At 45.3% G+C, this 14,586-nt stretch overlaps 1 protein-coding gene across 1 annotated transcript in view; it reads right to left on the bottom strand.

The window, feature by feature from the left end:
* The window catches only part of LOC127412180 (hydroxycarboxylic acid receptor 2-like), a 33,948-nt gene extending 22,057 nt beyond the window's left edge, over positions 1–11,891 (bottom strand). Inside the window, exon 1 of the mRNA XM_051648335.1 lies at positions 11,744–11,891. The gene's annotated coding sequence lies outside the window, so the exon portion shown is untranslated. The remainder of the gene's footprint in view (positions 1–11,743) is intronic.
* Positions 11,892–14,586: the final 2,695 nt, after the last annotated feature.

Here is a 14,586-nt window from a genome sequence, read left to right as displayed (position 1 = left end):
CTACACCTCCTTATTTCCATTCTTAGAGCAGGTTGTTTTTCTAAATTCGATGACATTCTTTAAAAACAGTTTTTCTTATGGCATTTTACGGCTTTTTGAGGTGTGGGGAGTTCACGTCATATTCTGTAGTTTTCTTGCCTCTCAACATTTAACTTTTTTATATTTCTTTTTCTCCATAAAATTATTTGTTATTTATTAAACACTCTAAAACAGATAGATTATATCATGGTTGCACCATTACAACATCTAAATTCCCAATAATTCCTTTTAACCATACACCTCGATGATAAATTATCTTAAGTCACAGCCTCGTGCTTCAGCTGCCTCCCCCTTATTAATTCTTCAGTGGACCCCATGACTCGTCACTGGTTTGCATCTCATTTTTCCGACATGCTTATACGTTGCGGTCTCTCCCCTCGATCATATTCCGGCCATTCCTTCAGGATAGGAGCTGCTACAGCAGCTGCTTCACGAGGATTTCCTGAGCCTCCCATTAAGATGCTGGGATGATGGTCTTCTTCATTATACAAGAAATACATACATCCCAACCTGCAATCAATCAACAAAGCTCAGTTCATATTAAGCAACGCATCAAAGGTACACACTTCTGGTGGTGGTAGAATCACAAAAAAGTTAAGCACTCCCTTCCTCATACTCCTCCAAGCATTGTTATCTTTTTCAAGGGTATTGCACAAACAATGCTTCCCTCCCTCATTCTCCCCAAGCATTGTTATCTTTCTCAAGGGTATTGCACAAACAATGCTTCCCTCCCTCATTCTCCCCAAGCATTGTTATCCTTTTCAAGGGTATTGCACAACAATGCTCCCTTTCCCCTTAATACGTTACAAGCTTTGTTATTCTTTTCAAGAATATTGCATGACCAAACGCTCACCCATTCAGTGCTCAAAAGCATTGCAAGCATTGGTTACTCTTCAAGGGTATTGTACAACCAATACCCCCTTCCCTTCATGTATCATAAGCTTCGGTTATCTTTTTCAAGGATATTGCACGATCAAATGCTCGTCCATCTCAGAGCTTAAATATAGCACTGGTTACTCTTTTCAAGGATATTTCACAACTAATGCCCCCTCCTTTCATGTGTCATAAACATTGGTTACTCTTTTCAAGGGTATTGCACAACCAAAATGTTCATCCAATTCATGTCTCAAAAGCATTACAAGAATTTGGTTACTCTTTTCAAGGGTATTGCACAACTAATGCCCCCCTTCCCTTCATGTGTCATAAGCTTTGGTTATTCTTTTCAAGGGTATTGCACAACCAATGCCCCCCCTCCCTTTCATGTGTCATAAACATTGGTTACTCTTTTCAAGGGTATTGCACAACCAAATATTTGCCCAATTCAGTGCTAATATACAGTGGTGTGAAAAAGTGTTTGCCCCCTTCCTGATTTCTTATTTTTTTGCAAGTTTGTCACACTTAAATGTTTCATATCATCAAACAAGTTTAAATATTAGTCAGAGATAACACAAGTAAACACAAAATGAAGTTTTTAAATGAAGGTTGTTATTATTAAGGGAAAACAAAATCCAAACCTACATGGCCCTGTGTGAAAAAGTGTTTGCCCCACCTGTTAAAACATAACTTAACTGTGGTTTATCACACCTGAGTTTAATTTCTCTAGCCACACCCAGGCCTGATTACTGCCACACCTGTTCTCAATCAAGAAATCACTTAAATAGGACCTGCCTGATAAAGTGAAGTAGACCAAAATATCTTCAAAAGCTAGGCATCATGCCGAGATCCAAAGAAATTCAGGAACAAATGAGAAAGAAAGTAATTGAGATCTATCAGTCTGGAAAAGGTTATTAAGCCATTTCTAAAGCTTTGGGACTCCAGAGAACCACAGTGAGAGCCATTATCCACAAATGGCGAAAACATGGAACAGTGGTGAACCTTCCCAGGAGTGGCCGGCCGACCAAAATTACCCCAAGAGCGCAGCAACGACTCATCCAAGAGGTCACAAAAGACCCCACAACAACATCCAAAGAACTGCAGGCCTCACTCGCCTCAGTTAAGGTCAGTGTTCATGACTCCATCATAAGAAAGAGACTGGGCAAAAATGACCTGCATGGCAGAGTTCCAAGACGAAAACCACTGCTGAGCAAAAAGAACATTAAGGCTCATCTCATTTTTGCCAGAAAACATCTTGATGATCCCCAAGACTTTTGGGAAAATACTCTGTGGACTGACGAGACAAAAGTTGAACTTTTTGGAAGGTGTGTGTCCCCTTACATCTGGCGTAAAAGTAACACCGCATTTCAGAAAAAGAACATCATACCAACAGTAAAATATGGTGGTGGTAGTGTGATGGTCTGGGGCTGTTTTGCTGCTTCAGGACCTGGAAGACTTGCTGTGATAAATGGAACCATGAATTCTGCTGTCTACCAAACAATCCTGAAGGAGAATGTCCGGCCATCTGTTTGTGACCTCAAGCTGAAGCGAACTTGGGTTCTGCAGCAAGACAATGATCCAAAACACACCAGCAAGTCCACCTCTGAATGGCTGAAGAAAAACAAAATGAAGACTTTGGAGTGGCCTAGTCAAAGTCCTGACCTGAATCCTATTGAGATGCTGTGGCATGACCTTAAAAAGGCAGTTCATGCTCGAAAACCCTCCAATATGGCTGAATTACAACAATTATGCAAAGATGAGTGGGCCAAAATTCCTCCACAGCGCTGTAAAAGACTCATTGCAAGTTATCGCAAACGCTTGATTGCAGTTGTTGCTGCTAAGGGTGGCCCAACCAGTTATAAGATTTAGGGGGCAATCACTTTTTCACACAGGGCCATGTAGGTTTGGATTTTGTTTTCCCTTAATAATAACTACCTTCATTTAAAAACTGCATTTTGTGTTTACTTGTGTTATCTTTGACTAATATTTAAACTTGTTTGATGATCTGAAACATTTAAGTGTGACAAACATGCAAAAAAATAAGAAATCAGGAAGGGGGCAAACACTTTTTCACACCACTGTATATCATAAGCTTTGGTTACTCTTGTCAAGGGTATTGAATAACCAAATGCTCATCCAAGTCAGGGCTCTAATGCATCAAACACCACAAATGATGCTCCCCTCCCTCTTTTTCCTCATAGTATTATTATCCTTTTCAAGGGTATTGCACAAACAATGCTCATGCTTATTACTCCACTCCCTGCATAATGTTATTAAAGACAAAAACCAACGTGGTTCGAATGATGAATGTGTGACATGGTTATAACGTTTTCGGGAAACAGTCATGACTAACTAGTTAATTTCTCCAATGATGCATCATGGTGGTTTAGCATTGAGTTATGCAGTTGTACAGGAAATGCACCCCAGCATGGCTGTGCTGGTCCACCTGCTAAACCAGTACCAAAAAAACATAACCAGACTGGACATTCATGCTGGTCTAATCTGGTCTTTGCTGTAGAGAAGATCTTATTAACTAATGTTACTTTAGATTTTACACTACATGTAACACTGGGCTGAATTGGAACACGTTGTCCTCAGGTACTGAATTTTGTGAAATGGTATTGGTAGCATGGTATCTTTATTTTACTGGTATTTTGCACACAAAAAAAAACAAACTACACTACAAGCAGACTTATGTAGACTTTAAGATTGGATTGGTGGAATAATAATGATACTATGCATTGATCTAAAGGGATGTAACATTTTTCACTATGGATTAGGTACACAGGTATTGGAAAAAAAAGTTATAATAAGAGAAAAATAAAATCAAACAATATGCTGATTATGACCGAACAATTAATCTGACAAGAAAATACACTTACTATATTTAAGAGCTTTGTGGAGAGTTTATAATCTTCTTAGAGTAGTGCATCTTATAATGCTAATGGCATGGATCTGGACAGTTTCTTGGCACATTGTAAAAAAAAAATCCCACTTCTCTTTAGTTATGTAATAATGTGTGATTATGAAGACTATTGTGAATGTGATATTTTGGAGGAGACTTATGAGTTTGCAATAACTCTACATTGTAAAGATATAAAGTTCATGTATCTGATCCTAAACAAGTTTATACTTCTCTTGTGTTTATATGTCTCAGTAAGGTCTCTTCCACTCTGGGTCTTGAGCAAAAGCAACACAATTCTGTAATCCTTTCCACTGATACCTAAGCCCACAAATGAAAAAAAAGAAGTGTTAACCAGACAACTGCCATCTTTCACAATGGCATTAATACTTGTTCACAAGAAAACAACATTTGGTTTCCTATCATTAAGATTACTCATTCTGAGCAAATTGCTGGAACAAAGGCAGTTCCCTATCTGTCACTCAGTCGACGTTGTGTCGATGTAGTGACACTAGGGGTCACTCTTGGGAGCCCGAAACACCTCTGGTCTTTGATAAAAGGCCAATGAAAATTGGCGAGTGGTATTTGCATGCCACTCCCCCGGACATATGGGTATAAAAGGAGCTGGTATGCAACCACTCATTCAGATTTTCTCTTCAGAGCCGAACGGTCATGCTCATTGAGCTGAATTTTCACGACTGTTCATTCACCTCTGCTGGATCTGACAGCACATTTCAGCGGCTTCTCCCTCCTCTGCACTGGTGCACTGCAGAGAAAGCCCCTGGGTCGTTGCTTGCTTATGAAAGCAAGCAACGACCCGTTGCGGTCGTTGCTTGCTTTCATAAGAAAGCAAGCCACCCCAAGGGCTCCCTGCCTTGGTCCTTCTACCTACGGGTTTGAGGCCAGCGCGGCTAGCACTGGGGGCAATTAGTGGACTCCAATGGGATCGCCTCCACCGGGTATCCCCCCGCGGACCTCCCATTCCCCAGCACGCTCGTCTGCCCCGGTCGGGCTTCTGGATGAGTCCACCGGCTCGTCTCACGGCGAGTTCGACCTCTTGTTCGGAGCCTGCGAAGCTGATGAGCTCTCGAGTGCAGCATCGGAGAGCGGGCTTGTCCAGTCGGACGAAGAAGCCTCAGCTGGGCTCCCCCTTTCGGGGTCGATTGCCCAGTCACAGGCTGATGCAGAGATAACAGACATGCTTTCCCAGGCAGCCGCGAGCGTCAGGCTAGAGTGGAACCCTCCGCTCTCCCCTGAACCCTCGCGGCTCGATGATTGGTTCCTGGGCTCGTGGCGCCGCTCAAAGCAGCCATGCCCCACTCCAGTGCCTTTCTTTCCAGAAGTGCACGAGGAGCTGACGAAATCATGGGAGGCACCTTTTTCTGCCCGGTCCCGATTTCTCAGTTCCCCCGCCCTCACTACCCTCGATGGCGGGCGGCCAGGGGCTATACGGCAATTTCCCCGGTGGATAAGGCGCTGGTGGCGCACCTATGCCCGCAGAGCGCCACCACCTGATACGGACGCCCAAAGCTCCCATCCAAGCCCTGTAGGTTCACATCACCCTTGACGGCCAAAGCCTACAGCGCTGCTGGACATGCCGCCTCTGCCCTGCACGCCATGGCTCTCCTACAGGTCCACCAATCCAAGGTGCTAAAAGAACTGCACGAGGGCAGTTCCACCCCAGATTTGATGCAGGAACTGCACTCGGTGACTGACCTCGCTCTCCGAGTGGTGAAGGTCACGGCGCGGTCTCTCAGGCAGACGATGTCCACATTAGTGGTCCAAGAGCACCACCTGTGGCTCAACCTGGTCGAGATATGTGAGGCCGACAAGACACAATTCCTTGCTGCCCCCATCTCCCAGGCTGGCCTATTCAGCGACACCATCGAGGACTTTGCGCAGCAGTTTTCGACGGTGAAGCAGCAGACGGAGGCTATCCAGCATATCCTGCCCCAGCGCGGCTCAAGATCCGGCACCCCGTCTGCTTGTCGCCAAGGGCGTCCCCCTGCGGTGACTGCATCGACTCCACTGCAGCCCTGCAAAAATGCATTCTGGCGAGCGTCCGGCATCAAGATTGGTTTGCAGTGGTAGACCTGATTCTACCTCTACACAGACCCTTCCTGCAGTTTGCATTCGAGGGTCAGGTTCCTCCCTTTCGGCCTGTCCTTGTCCCCTCGCGTCTTCACGAAGGTCACAGAGGCAGCCCTTACCCCGTTAAGGGAAGTGGGCATTCGCATTCTCAACTATCTCGATGATTGGCTAAACCTAGCTCACTCTCGGGACATGTTGTGTGCACACAGGGACTTGGTGTTCTCGCATCTCAGCCATTTAGGGCTACGGGTCAACTGGGAAAAGAGCAAGCTTCTCCCAGTTCAGAGCATCTCTTTCCTCGGTTTGGAGTTGGACTCAGTCTCTTTGACAGCGCACCTCACGAACAAGCGCACATTTGGTGCTGGCCTGTTTGAAGGCATTCAAACAGAAAACAGTGGTTCCACTGAAACTCTTTCAGAGGCTCCTGGGGCATATGGCATCCTCAGTGGTGGCCACCCTGCTCTGGTTGATGCATATGAGACCACTTCAGCACTGGCTTCAGACTCGAGTCCCGAGATGGGCATGGTGCCGAGGGACATAACGATGGTCATCACGCCGGTCTGTCACTGTCTTTTCAGCCCTTGGACCATCCTCTCATTTCTATGGGCAGGTGTTCCCCTAGAGCAGGTCTCCATGCGCGTCATGGTCATGACAGACACCTCCAAAATGGGCTGGGGCACTGTTTGCAATGGACACGCAGCCGCGGGCTTATGGACGGGCTGGACAGAACTGCATTGGCACATCAATTGCCTCGAGTTGTTGGCAATTCTGCTCGCCCTGCGGAGGTTCCGGCCGTTGATCCAGGGCAAGCACGTGTTAGTTCGGACAGACAACATGGCAACGGTAGCATATGTCAACCGCCAAGGCGGTCTGCGCTCTCGTTGTATGTCACAACTCGCCCGCCGTCTCCTCCTCTGGAGTCAGCAGTACTTCAAGTCGCTGCGAGCCACTTACATCCCGGGCAACCTCAACACTACAGCAGACACGCTGTCACGGCAGGTTACCCTTGGGGAGAGTGGAGACTCAGGTGGTCCAGCTGATTTGGAGTCAATTCGGACAGGCACAGGTAGACCTGTTCGCCTCCCAAGAATCCTCCCACTGTCCACTCTGGTACGCCCTGATCGAGTTACCCCTCGGCATAGACGCGCTGGCACACAGCTGGCCTCCTGGCCTAATTAAATATGCGTTTCCCCAGTGAGCCTACTTGCACAGACTCTGTGCAAGGTCAAGGAGAACGAGGAGCAGGTCATCCTGGTAGCACCCTACTGGCCCACCCAGACGTGGTTCTCGGACCTCATGTTCCTCACAACAGCCCCCCCCCCGACGAATTCCCCGGAGGAAGGACCTTCTTTCTCAGGGACGGGGCACCATCTGGCACCTGCGACCAGACCTCTGGAATCTCCATGTCTGGCCCCTGGATGGGACGTGGAAGACCTAAGCGGTCTACCACCCGTGGTGGTAGACACGATCACTCAGGCTAGGGCCCCCTCTACAAGGCGCCTGTATGCCTTTAAGTGCCATCTGTTCGCTAAGTGGTGTTCTTCCTGATGAGAAGACCCCCAGAGATACGCAGTCGGATCAGTGGTTTCCTTCCTGAGGAGAGGTTCGAAGGTCGGCTGTCCCCTTCCACCTTGAAGGTGTACGTAGCTGCTATAGCAGCACACCATGACACAGTGGACGGTAAGTTCTTAGGGAAGCACGACCTGAGCATCAGGTTCCTGAGAGGCACCAGGAGGCTGAATCCCTCCAGACCGTGCCTCGTTCCCTCATGGGACCTCTCTGTAGTTCTTCAGGGTCTACAGAGAGCCCCCTTTGAGCCTTTGTAGTCAGCTGAGCTTAAGGCATTCTCCTTGAAGACTGCCCTCCTGACTGGGCTCACTTCCATCAAGAGGGTAGGAGACCTGAAAGCGTTCTCTGTCAGCGAAACCTGCCTGGAGTATGGTCCAGGCTACTCTCACGTGATCCTGAGACCCCGACCGGTCTATGTGCCCAAGGTTCCCACGACCCCTTTTAGGGACCAGGTGGTGAACCTGCAAGCGCTGCCCCAGGAGCAGGCAGACCCAGCCCTCTCATTGCTGTGTTCGGTGCACGCTTTACGCATCTATTTGGATCACACTCTGAGCAGCTCTTTGTCTGCTTTGGAGCACAACGGAAAGGAAGCGCTGTCTCCAAGCAGAGGATCGCCCACTGGCTCATTGACGCCATAGCCATGGCATATCACGTCCAGGACGTGCTGCCCCCGGTAGGGCTACGAGCCCATTCTACCAGGGGTGTAGCGGCCTCCTGGGCCCTGGCCAGGGGTGCCTCTCTAACAGACATTTGCAGAGCAGCGGGCTGGGCAACACCCAACACCTTTGCAAGGTTCTACAACCTCCGGGGTGGAACCGGTTTCATCCCAGGTAGTGGCACGCAATACAAACGGATAAGCCCGGGATAGCCGGCCGGGTGTATCGCTTGCACATAGTGCCTTTCACCTCCTCTGAGCTGAAGACGTGCACCATTAATTCGTAGTAGTGTTCACAAACTATGTTCCCTGGTTGACTTCCTCCGAGCCCTGTGGCAGTCGAGTTTTCAGAGAGACTTACTGCCGGCCCAGTACATGTGCTATCTAAGAGCCCTGTTCTGGGGTAGGTGCCCCGCATGTGGCAGTTCCCTGTAAAATAACCCCATGTGATGCATATCTTCCGCTAATTCGTTTCCCTGTTGACAAACTGCGTCTTCCTTGGGCAGAGCCCCCTCTGCCACAGTCTCCATGTTTGTAGCAACTCCTCCCCTGTTGGGTAGGATCTACCATGAGACTCTCCACATGGTCGGCAAGACCATATGATGTATTTTCCACTTAAATATCCCCCCTCTCTTTGGGTGAGGTGTGGTCTCCGCGGTGTCCTTCCCTTGGGAGGAACACCCCCGACTAGACCTGGTGGCCCAGTTGGATAATCCCCCTTGTTTTTTAGGGAGTGGAAAAAAGAAGGGGAAAAGAGGCCACGACTGGGTTAGCCTGTCTCTATATTGTGGGTAGTCGACTTGTCCCCAAAGGGCCGTTCGACACTCATAACTATGTTGGGGGAGGTTATGTGTTGGCCTGGAGTGCTGGCTACGAGGCACACAGTGGTCTGCCCATCACACACCGCCAGTTCACATAACACAGTTCAGCCAGTTGCGTCGTTTTGTATAGGGACCCCTAGTGTCACTACATCGACACAACGTCGAGTGAGTGACAGATAGGGAACGTCCTGGTTACTTTCATAACCTCCGTTCCCTGATGGAGGGAACGAGACCTTGTGTCCCTCCTGCCACAACGCTGGACTACCCGCTAAAATGGCCGGACCTTGTCTCGGCTCCTCAGCATAAAACCTGAATGAGTGGTTGCATACCAGCTCCTTTTATACCCGTATGTCCGGGGGAGTGGCATGCAAATACCACTCGCCAATTTTCATTGGCCTTTTATCAAAGACCAGAGGTGTTTCGGGCTCCCAATAGTGACCCCTAGTGTCACTACATCGACACAACGTCTCGTTCCCTCCATCAGGGAATGGAGGTTACGCAAGTAACCAGGACGGATGTTTCCTTGCTCCCTATTTAGTGAATGATTTAACCTCCAGTGTGTCTGTCTGCACTGGTCTCAGAACATTTCGATATGCACCTTATTTTTATCCTAACTCTTTTACTCAGTGTGAAAATGCACAGTAATTAAAGGATTTCTAATGAAAACCTAGTGCTATTTTGCACTATAGTGATATATCACTCAAATTTTAAAATGGCATATCAGATGAAACTAAAGACTAATCTTTTGACTCAAACAGGTTTTAATGTAAAAACGTAATTAGGTTTCTTACCAGTTGTAGTTTTGTTGGCATTTCTTCTTAAGACCAACTCCGCTGTGGTTGGCGCCATGTTGTTTTGTCACATGACTCCGTACGTCGAAATTTTGACAGCACAGAGTCTCCTGGACTAAGATCGGCTGGTTTAAATTAAATTAAATTATGCTTTGCGAATAGAGAAGTCACAATACAACATCCACGCATGTGGACGCCAGGTCACGCGAGAATACAGATTTAAACTAAATGTATTTTAATTTATTTTGAATAGTTTTGTTTTTGGTTTTTGAGGCTCTCAAGCAACCAATCCAAGTTGGCATCTGCCTGATATGGATTGTTTCTAAGAAATGCCAAATGAATTTGCACCAAAATACCATAGCGCTGTATAACACAGCCTTTGACATCAACAACAAAAGACATGGGAAGTGTTTTCCCCTCCCTTTTAACATTTTTTAAGCCCACACATATCATATTGCTTCTAAAAACAGATTTAACCACTGAAGTCGTATGGATTACTTTTATGCTGCCTTTATGTGCTTTTTGGACCATTAAAGTTTTGGTCACCATTTACTTGCATTGTATGGACCAACAGAGCTGAGATATTCTTCTAAAAAATGTTGTTTGTGTTCAGCAGAAGAAAGAAAGTCATACACATCTGGGATGGCAAACATTTATGGGGGAACTTACAAATGAATACAGGCATCAAATTTTAGTTGGCTTCCAATCTAACACTTAATTTTAAGAAAGGAAATGTCTGTGGACAAATGTAGTTAATCAAGCCATGTATTATAAATGTTTATTAGTCATATATGACTAAATTACATTTTACAGCATGTCTTCTGTGAAGTGGAATACATTTTAAAAGTAACTCTCCCAACCCTTAATGCGCCTTCCTAGTCCATTTTCCTATTAAATCATAGTAAGGTTTAGTGTTTTTGTAAGGGTTAGACTTTATGGTTTGGTTCAGGTTTGGAGTTTGAATAAGGGGTGAAACTTAAGAATCAAAATCAAATCGATGGTTCATTTATTTTTCTCTATAGGAGTAAAAGTCATATGTCTTTGTATGAGCCAACTCGTACGATTTCTTATTATTTCACCATCTCATACTATCACTACAATTTGTCATGAGACCGGGTTTTATTACACTGAGACGGAATATTACACAGTTTTAATATTAGGCTAATATTTTGCCATTATTTGTATGTTTTTTTGATGCATTGCAAGTTTGTTTAGGATCTGTGGTGGAGTTGACTCATTGAAGTCACCAAGTTAGCTTTTCTTGGCAAATAAGCATGTCTACTCTCTTGCAAATTGTGTTGAGAAAAGTTGTAAATTTATATTGTAAGGGTATTCTAAAACTTGAATGCTTAACAGTTATATAACATTATAACTTATGGGATGTTATTACAAACAGTTGTAAAATCATGAAGGACAATAAAGTGTGAGGAGCTCTGAAAAATAGGTAATATACAACTATACTTAGAAAGCAGTAGACAATTGCAGCATCACAGAGACTTTGTCCCCATTACACAGAAAAATGCACAAAGCGTATTTGGAAAACCATTGCAGTTTAAAGGGGTCAAGTCAAGTCATTCAGTTTGTGTTGTAAATCCTTATTGGCAATAATTAACCAGAGGAAAGCTTTGAAGCATTTGTATAAAACTCTGCCAAGATTGTGCTGTCAATATCAAATCAGCTTTAGTTATTATCTATGACTCATTTTGATTTACAAAATGGATTGCAGTTAATCAAAACAGGAGTCAGCAAGTCTTACGATAATATGTTTTGTTAATTTGTACATTATTCTCAATCATAATACACGAATAGCATCTTATCTCTTCACCTTCCTCAATGTGATAATCCTTCCTCATGTCTGGACCACCAACATACATAATATTCAACTGATCAAAGAACTTAAACGACACCATGTGAAACCAGTTATTACTTTTAAATGTGAATATATAACAGCACAGTTCATTCTTTGAATGTTCATTATGAAAGACAACCTGAGCTCACTTACATGAATTTGTTGCATACAGGTGGTAGGAAAGAGCTTTTATTCTCAGCAATCCACTTGTCAACTTTCACATGAAGAGATTGGTTGGTCATTTTTCTTTCCAATTTAGGAATACAGCAAGATTCTTGAAATAATCTGTCTCAGTAGGTAACTACTTTGTGTCCAGTGGTTTATTTCACTAGCGCTTGAATTTGTGACTGACTACCTGTGAGTTATTTAAAAATGGGGCTGTGCCTGTGAGATTGAAATCCATGTTTACGTAGCAGTAACCTATCAGTGCTGATGCTGCAGCATAAACATGCATTTCAATACAAAGAGCTTTAACTTGCAAGAGTTTTTGTCAAAACGTTGTGCTTGATTTAAATTACTCAATTCTGACGGCCTTGCTGTTTCATGCCAGTTTCTTCACCAATCCTCTAGAATATCAACACATTTTTGTTTTGGAAAAGAGAAGCCTAAAAAAGAAAGAAAGAAAACAAATGCATATTTAGCAACACTTATAATGTACAATGTACAATATACTTGAAGATCATTTCAACATTATCCTCATTTGTACTAAATAAACAAAAATGCTAATTTATTATGCAAGAAGGACATCCCTTCAGGGCTCGACAATAAGGACTGCTCGATGGCCCGGGGCCAGCATGAGAGAGATTCGGGCCAGTTGCTAGAACTGTCACTTGCCCGATCGGGCCAGTGCTGCATTTATAACATCAGTGCAAGCAAACAACAAGCGAGAGAGCACAAAAATTACACTGACAAAATATTGTAACCGACGAGCAAGTGCGATTCTATTTAGCTCGCAAAGATGCACGAGAGCATAATATACTGGACGCACCAAGGCACAGTTGCATGCACGCATAAGAGTGTGCAGACAGCAAGCGCACTCTCCTATCACTGTCCTCGCTCTTTCCAAGTGTCTTAGCAGCAGCTATTAACAATGTGTAGAAAATACCAGGAAAAAACCCACTTTTGCACGTCTTGCGCAACATTTTAAGTAGGCCTGTCCCCGCACATTCCGCGTTCATAGTGTGCAAAATCCCCACATTTTTTTGGTTTTTACATGTTGGTGAAAAGTAGTAATCCACACACTGGAACACAAGAAATCAACAGTTTCTTTCTATAGGACTGAAAATCCATGTCTCTCCATGCATTTGGCTCATCATCTCACTCCGTGCAGCGTAGACTGTTTAACATGCATGCGCTCTGGTAAAGGGACAAAGCGCTAGTTTTATTCCCACTGTACATTGTTGAAATCACTGGAATTGGGTTAAGAACTGTCAGCTTCACAGAAGAAATGTGGTCGGAAAAAAATCTTGAATGAGCATGATCGGAGATCACTAAAATGTTTGAAGTCTGTAACACTTCTCAGTGAAAGGAGGAGGCGAGAAGCAGGTTCAGGTAAGCGTTTTATTCTCGTCACTGCAGCAAATACACTCTTTCAGGGCTTTCACGCTGTTCAATAATTCACTCTAAAAATAAACAAACTACTTCACAATAATAAACTATCAGCTTCGCAATAATAAACTCTTGGCTTCACAATAGGGTCTCTGGTTCCCAGGCTCTCTCTCTCGTCTACTTGCGGTGTGGCTCTATTTATGCCGCTCTCCCCGTACTCACTGAAATTAGAGACAGGTGTTAGACATAATTTAGCTCAGGTGTAAGTGCCCTTACCGCTTTCTCTCTCTCCGGAGAGATACTTGACCACGCCCCCACTGCCACATATCCCCACCGCCTGACTCAGGCCGGGGCAGCATCCGGCCTGCCTACCAGTCCCCCCCCAGTCCTGGAAAGGAAGTCGGCGACAGCCATCTGCGCCCCAGGTCTGTGGACCACCTTGAACTTAAACGGCTGAAGAGCCAGATAACAACGGGTGATCCGGGCATTGGTATCTTTCATGCGGTGGAGCCACTGGAGTGGGGCGTGATCGGAACAGAGGGTGAAGGCCCGCCCCAACAGGTAGTATCGGAGAGTGAGGACCGCCCACTTGATGGCGAGACACTCCTTTTCCACGGTGCTGTACTTAGATTCCCTCAACGAGAGCTTACGGCTAATGTACAGCACCGGGCGCTCCTCCCCCTCCACCACCTGTGAGAGTACGGCCGCCAGCACCCTGTCTGAAGCATCTGTCTGTAAACAAAAGGGAAAGAGAGATCGGGTGAATGTAAAAGCGGCCCCCCGCAAAGTGCGGCTTTAACTTGCGTGAACGCCCGCTGACACTGCTCCGTCCACTGGACCGGGTCTGGAGCTCCCTTTTTAGTGAGATCAGTCAGCGGACTGGTGATGTCCGAATAATTAGGCACGAACCTTCTATAATTGCCAGCCAGCCCCAGGAACTGTCTCACCCCCTTTTTGGTCTTGAGCCTTGGGCAGGTCGCAATCGCCGCTGTCTTGTCAATTTGGGGACGCACCTGCCCATGGCAGTACCTCCACCCGCCCAATCATGGTTCATGGTTCTATCGGTTCGTTTAACCTCATAATTGAGATCTCCCACTCGTCATGTGACCTCAAAGGGTCCTTGCCACTTGGCGAGTAATTTAGAGCTCGATGTGGGAAGCAATACAAGCACTTTATAATAATGATATAATAATGAATGTAAGAGCAAGAAAGCCACTTGCTAGTGAGGCTAATCAGAAAACAAAAATAGTGGTCGACTGATATGGGTTTTAATGGCCAATGCCTATATCCAGAGAGCAGGGTGGCCGATAGGCCGATACGATGCCGATATATAACACGATTCAATATAGTAAATAACATAAACATAAAATTTCTAAAAAAAATTAATAAATAAATAAAAATCTTATTTAGCACTATATTTACTCAATTTCACACAAAACTTAAAAAAT

The sequence above is a fragment of the Myxocyprinus asiaticus genome, chromosome 21 (assembly GCF_019703515.2).
Source record: "Myxocyprinus asiaticus isolate MX2 ecotype Aquarium Trade chromosome 21, UBuf_Myxa_2, whole genome shotgun sequence".
Lineage (NCBI taxonomy): Eukaryota > Metazoa > Chordata > Actinopteri > Cypriniformes > Catostomidae > Myxocyprinus > Myxocyprinus asiaticus.
The sequence above is the reverse complement of the archived record's forward strand: the minus strand, read 5'-3'. Positions and strand labels throughout refer to the sequence as shown.